The 6,300-nt window shown below is 41.3% G+C and overlaps 1 pseudogene; it reads right to left on the bottom strand.

The window, feature by feature from the left end:
* Positions 1–3,177: 3,177 nt before the first annotated feature.
* Positions 3,178–4,042, bottom strand: LOC101573254 (annotated as a pseudogene).
* Between the last annotated feature and the right edge of the window lie 2,258 nt (positions 4,043–6,300).

The raw sequence follows: 6,300 nt of genomic DNA, 5'->3' as shown, positions 1-6,300 counted from the left end.
GTCTGGCTTGGGTCTGGCTGCTGTGCTCAGCTCCTTCCCACTGCTGCCCTTGAGGGTGAACATGTTGTGCCCCTGTGGCGAGATGTTCTGCTCCTGGACTAGCTGGTTGGATCTATCCTGTACACTCTCTGCAGGGATTGCAGCTGCAGGATGACACCCCATGCGTGTATGCCAGGCCTGAGCTGTGCCTGGAGGGGGCAAGGTGAAGTAGGGGGAAGAGGAAGCTCTCCCACCCACTCACAGGACCTGGGCTAGGACTGCGTCTGGGGGTTCCTGGAACTCGGCAGAAATTCGTACTCGACGGGCGGGGTGGGGGAGGTACTGCGGAGTGGTGGGAGCAGCCCAAGGGGGTGGGAGAGGGTCCCGACGCAGGGTAGCAGGAAGCTCTCCGCACACTCACCAGACCTGGGCTAGGACTGGGTTTGGGGGTTCCCGGAACTCGGCAGAAATTCCTACTCTGCGGGCGGGGTGGGGGAAGTACTGCGGAGTGGTGGGGGCGGCCCACGCTGTGCCTGGGCTGGGACTGGTCCCACCAGCGCAGGGTAGCAGGAAGCTCCCCTCACACTCACCAGACCTCGGCTAGGACTGGGTCTGGGGGTTCCCGGAACTTGGCAGAAATCCAGCCCATGGATTTCTTTATGAGTTAAGTGTGTTTCTTGCATACAGCATATTGTTGCATTTTGTTTCCTAATACATTGTGCCAGTCTATTTCTTTTAATTGTTGAATTGAGTCAATTTACATTGATGGTTATAATTAAGATGTATTGAATTATGATTGACATGTTGTTTACCTGCTGATTTTTTGCCTTTTCCCCTGTGTTTGCTTGTTTTCCCTATTTATGAGTTTTTTTTTTCATTCTCATTCATGGAGTTCTGGTCATTTTGAATATTCAACAAAGAAAGATACTAGAATATCTTTTAGTGGCCTGTGTAGGGTTGGCTTTGTCACCATGAAATTCTTTAGTTCTTTGTCATGGGAGTATTTCACTTCTCCATCAAAACTTGAAAGACAGTTTTGCAGGGTATAGTAGTCTGGGTTGGAATTTGCTCCTCTTCATTTGATAGTTTGTGGAGAGAAATCTGCTGTCGTTCTGATGGGTTTTCCTTTATATTTGATGTTTCTTTTCTCTACTGGCTTTCAGTACCTTGTTCTTGTGCTGGATTTCTGGGATCTTGACTATTATACATATAGGTGTGTTTTTAATTGGGTTGATGTTATTTGGAGTTCTACATGCTTTGGTTACTGAATGTCTGATTGTTTCTCCATATTTGGGAAGTTTTCTGCTATTACTTCTGCCCATATTTTTATATCATTTTTATTGACTCCTTATTTCTCATTGATACCTATTAATCTCACATTGTTCACCTTTGCATTGTCTTGCAGATGATAAATTATTTTTTTTTGTTGCATCCTGGTTGTTTCTAAGAGCTCTTTTCTTACCTTTTCACTAGCTGCAATGATGTCTTCAGGATCTGAAACTCTATCTTCACTTTCATTTAAATGGTTCTGCCAGTTTGTGATTGAGATTTTAATTTCCTGTATATCTCTTTGAATCTGCTTTATGCATTCTATTTCTTCCCTACATAGCTCATTTATAGATCACATCATTTTTCTAATTGCCTCTATTTTTTATCAGTGTCCTTTTTAGAAGCACTTAGTACTTCTTTTATTATAGTTATTTCTTTTTTTTTACTACAGAGATTATTTCTGATCTGATTTCCTCTTTACTTTTCTGCAGTTGTCTCTTTATTTCAGACACTATTAATTCAGAGATTTTAGCAAGGTGATTCCCAATTCCTTCTGTATCATTCTTTCCTGCATTTGTTTTGCTTTGGTTCAGGGCCTGAGACAGCATTTTGCTCCTTCTCTTTCTAATTTTGTATATCACTGTCCTCTGACTTTTGGTGTAGAGCTTTGGTGCAGCTACAAACTTGGCACCTACCAAATTTCTTACCAAAGAGAGATTATATGATTAAGGCAGCTATAGTTTTGTATTTTCAGAACTACAATTAGAAACACTAATAATCGGTAGTGATATTTGACAGTTGACAAACTTAAATAATGGGTTTGTATTTTAGACAGTAAGAGTAAATATTATGTCTGTGTAGATAAGTAGATATTAAATTGGGAATTTGTGTTTAAGTTAGTTCTCCTGTGTTCTGTCTTATCACCTCCCCTTGATGTATGTGAGGTCTTCCAGGCAGACTACTTTACCTGTTGCCCCCTCTGTAGATCAAGAGAGAAAGAGAGAGGACACTCTCATACCTTGGGTCTATTTGAGTGTCTCAGCTTTCTGGATCTGGATGTACCAAATTTGAATTCATCCAGATGTGCCTGGTTTGGGTCTGGCTGCTGTGCTCAGCTTTTACTGCTGCATCCCTTGGAAGTGAACCCACTTTGCTCCTTTGGCAAGTTGTTCTGCTCCTGGATTAGGTGGGTTGTTCTGGCCCCTAGCCTCTCTACAGGGACTTCCAGCTTCAGTTTCACACAAAGCATGTCTGGTGGAGGAGTTTCCCACAAGTGTGTGGATGGTCCCGCACACATGCAAGCCTGGGCTGGGGCTGGAAGGGATCCAGTGCCAAGTGGAAAGTCTCACACACATGCCAGGTCTGGGCTGTATCTAGAAGCATCCAGGGGGCACAGAATGGAAGGTCTCACACACATGCTGGGCCTGTGCTGGGTCTGGCCAGGTCTGGCAAGCACTGCAAAAGGTCTCACTCACACACCAGGCTTGGGCTAGGTCTGGAGTGGTCTAGCAGGCATGACACAAAAGGTCTTACACACATGCCAGGTCTGGGCTTGTTCTAAGAAATCTTTTCTATATATAACAAAATTATCAACTTCAATGGCTTCCACTAAAATGTATCACTATAAAACTCATGCAAAGTAAATTAAAATATATATGGCAGAATGTACAATCCAAAGCATAGTAAATGATAAAGGTTAGGCAACAAAAGTTCAAATACGCATATATGTGAACAGTTGTGCACAAGTTTTCATAAATAAAAAATTATTCACTTGTAACATTTTATGTACAGTTTGTTTACAATTTAAAACAAGTGCAATTGAAAACATCTGTATGCAAAAACCACAATAAAACCGAATAAAACAGATTAACAGCCTTACAAACTGGTCTCTCTCAGGAATTTTTAAGTGAATAGCTGCATGGTACTATTCTAAGAAATGCCCTGGTCCTGCTTAATTATTTCTGTTTAAATGGAAAACACATCTGCCAGCATGTGTTTTGGAATTTCTGAACCCTGGACTTTCATGGCATAACAACATCCACCACTTTCGCCAGGCTCTGTTTCAAGGTGTACAGCTTCTTAGAAACCTCATAAAGCCCTATGTTGCCAGTGAATGAGAACGCATTGTAAACTTGATGTAAAAACTGTCTAACTTCAAAGGGTGTGACAATGTCCCCAATCCTCACACAATATACATCCACATTAATTCTCCAGTTAAATTAGCCACTCCCAGAAGGTAATCAATGAGTGTGACTTATAGGCTCCAAGTGACCAGCTGCCTTTCCTGTGCATCAGAGGAGGGAGTCTTGTTTTCTTTTCCACTGTCTTTTATTGTAAATATTAACTGTTTATTAATTTCATCCATGTTGATTAATGATCATGCTTTGATAAAGTGGTGAAAAGAGACAGCTTCCCCATATTCCTGTTGTCCTTTTGTATTGGCTCGGTGGAATTGATGCATGTCTTCTGACAGCTCTTGGGCTACCCGTAATATATTTTGTCTGATGCCATTCAATTTAGGTTCTGATTTAGTTAATATTTCTTTTATATCATGTGCACTTGTAATCCTATGGAAGAGAAAAGTTGCCCTTTTACATTCAAGAGTTATATCCTGGCTGAACTTCACAGCCTTCTCATATTTGTCATGCCTCACATCCAACTCCTGCTGAAAGGATTTCAAGGCCAACATCATGAGAGATTATGAATTGACATCTTTCCCTTCTCTTCTTTGGTTATGGGGGAAGATTCCATGCTTCCTCTTCCTTAACCCGCCTGATCCTTCTTTGTTGCTCATGTCTTGTTGGCCTTTGCTGAAATGCTCAGACAATGAAGGAACAGGAATAGGGGAGTTCAAGGACTAGCCACTGGTCTAAGAGTGAATTCTTAATGATGAAAGGCTAATGAAGCTTCTGGTCCCTTGGGAAGCTGGGTACTGCAAAGCCGTTTCTGTATAGAGCAAAACAAGGAACTCCGGATACATATTTACATTGGAAATCACATTAATTCACATAGCCCAACTCTGCCCTATGTGGAATGTTGTGAAGTCCCCTAAGGGAAAGCATTCCTAAAGTTTATGCCACTCTAGCTGCTTGCATAGAGAAATGGTATGGATTATTTCCCATTCATTCCTATGGGTACCAAGCCTTCAATACCTGTTAATTCTTCCAATGCTCTGTATACAACTGAAATTTTATGTCCCATGATTTGTATTTCTAAGAGTGAGTTCTTAATGGAGAAAGTCCAGCTAAGCTCCAGGAACATTGAGAACCTTGGCATTCCCAGTCCTGTTCCTGTATAAGGTGAAACACAGGACTCCATTAAAATGTCACACAGGAAACCACAGTTTTTCACAGAGCTCCACTCTGCCCACAGTGGAATCTTGTGCAGTCAACTAGGAGAAAGCATCCTTGAAGTTCATGCTACCTTAGCTGCTAGCACAGAAAAACTGAAGTTGGACAATTTCTCTCCCACTCATTCCTATGGGTACACATAGGAATGTGTACCCAGTCCCTCAATACATGTTAATGCCTCCAATGCTCCAAAAATAGCTGATGCTTTTATACTATGATTTGTGCCTCAAATATAAGTTCTTAAGGAGAAAGGCTAACTAAGCTTCAGGCTCTTTGACAAGCCAGGCGCTCCAAAGCAGTTTACTTCATAGAGCCAAACATAGGACTATAGTTTAAAATTCACACCGAAAATTACAGTTATTCATAAAGCCCCACTCTACCCAGAGTGATATCTTGTGCAGTCAACTAGCAGGAAGCATCACTGAAGTTCATGTCATACTACTTGCTCTCATGGAGAAAAAGGGAACGAATAATTTTTCTCGCATTTATTCCTATGGATCCCAGGCCATCAACATGTCTTAAAGCCTACAGTGCTTTAAGTACAGTTGATGCTTACTACCTATGATTTGTGTTTCTAAATGTGAGTTCTTAATGGAGAAAGGCCAGCTAAGCTCCAGGTTCTTTGAGAAGCCATGTACTGCAAAGCTGTTTCCCATAAACAGCGAAACACAGGACTCTGGTTAAAAATTCCCACTCAAAACTGCAATTATTCACAGAGCCTCTTTCTACCCAGAGTGGCATCCTGTGTAGTCTACTAGGGGGAATGTTTTCCTGAAGTTTATTCCACTCTAGCTCCTTCCACAGTCAAACTAGAAATTTATACTTTCTGTCCCATTCATTCTTAGGTTTGTCAGGCCATCAATATATCTTAATGCCTCCAGTGCTCTAAATTCAGTGGATTTTTTTTCATTATGATTTCTGTTTCCAAGAGTGAGTTCTTAATGGAGAAAGGCCAGCTAAAATCCAGAACCTTTGGGAAGATGGGCATTCCAAAGCCCATTCCCCAATACAATGAAATACAGGACTCTGCTTAAAAATTTGCACTGGAAACCTCAGTTACTTTCACAGCCCCACTCTGCTCTGAGTAGCATTTTACAGTTGACTAGCAGGAAGCATCCTTGAACTTCATGCCATTCTATCTGTTTCCACACAAATACTGGACATAGATTCTTTCACTTCCATTCATTCAAATGGGTACCAGTCCCTCAATACATCTAAATGCCTCCAATGCTCTAAATACAGCTGATGATCTCTGCCCTATGATTTGTATTTCTAAGAGGAAAGGAATGGTTCTTAATGGAGAAAGGCCAGCTAAGCACCAGGCCCTTTCAGAAATAGGGTGTTACTAATCATTTTCCTGTATACAGAGGAAGACAAGACTCATTAAAAATTCACACAAAACTGCTGTTATCCACACAGCCCCCCTCTGCCCAATGAGGTATCTTGTGCAGTCAACTATGGGAAAGAATGCCTGAAGTTTCTGACACTCTACCAACTTGCAGAGATAACCTGGACATGACTTCTTTCTCTCCATTTCATTTCTATGGGTACCCAGCTACTCAATCAATACCCTGAATGCTCTAAATTCAAGTGATGCTTTGCACCCTTTGATTTATGTTTCTTTTCTTTCTTTCTTTCTTTTTCTTTTCTTTCTTTTTTTTTTTTTTTTTTTTTTGCAGAACCAGGGATTGAACTCTGGTCC

The sequence above is a fragment of the Octodon degus genome, unplaced genomic scaffold (genome assembly GCF_000260255.1).
Source record: "Octodon degus isolate 3935 unplaced genomic scaffold, OctDeg1.0 scaffold00125, whole genome shotgun sequence".
Taxonomy (NCBI): domain Eukaryota; kingdom Metazoa; phylum Chordata; class Mammalia; order Rodentia; family Octodontidae; genus Octodon; species Octodon degus.
The sequence above is the reverse complement of the archived record's forward strand: the minus strand, read 5'-3'. Positions and strand labels throughout refer to the sequence as shown.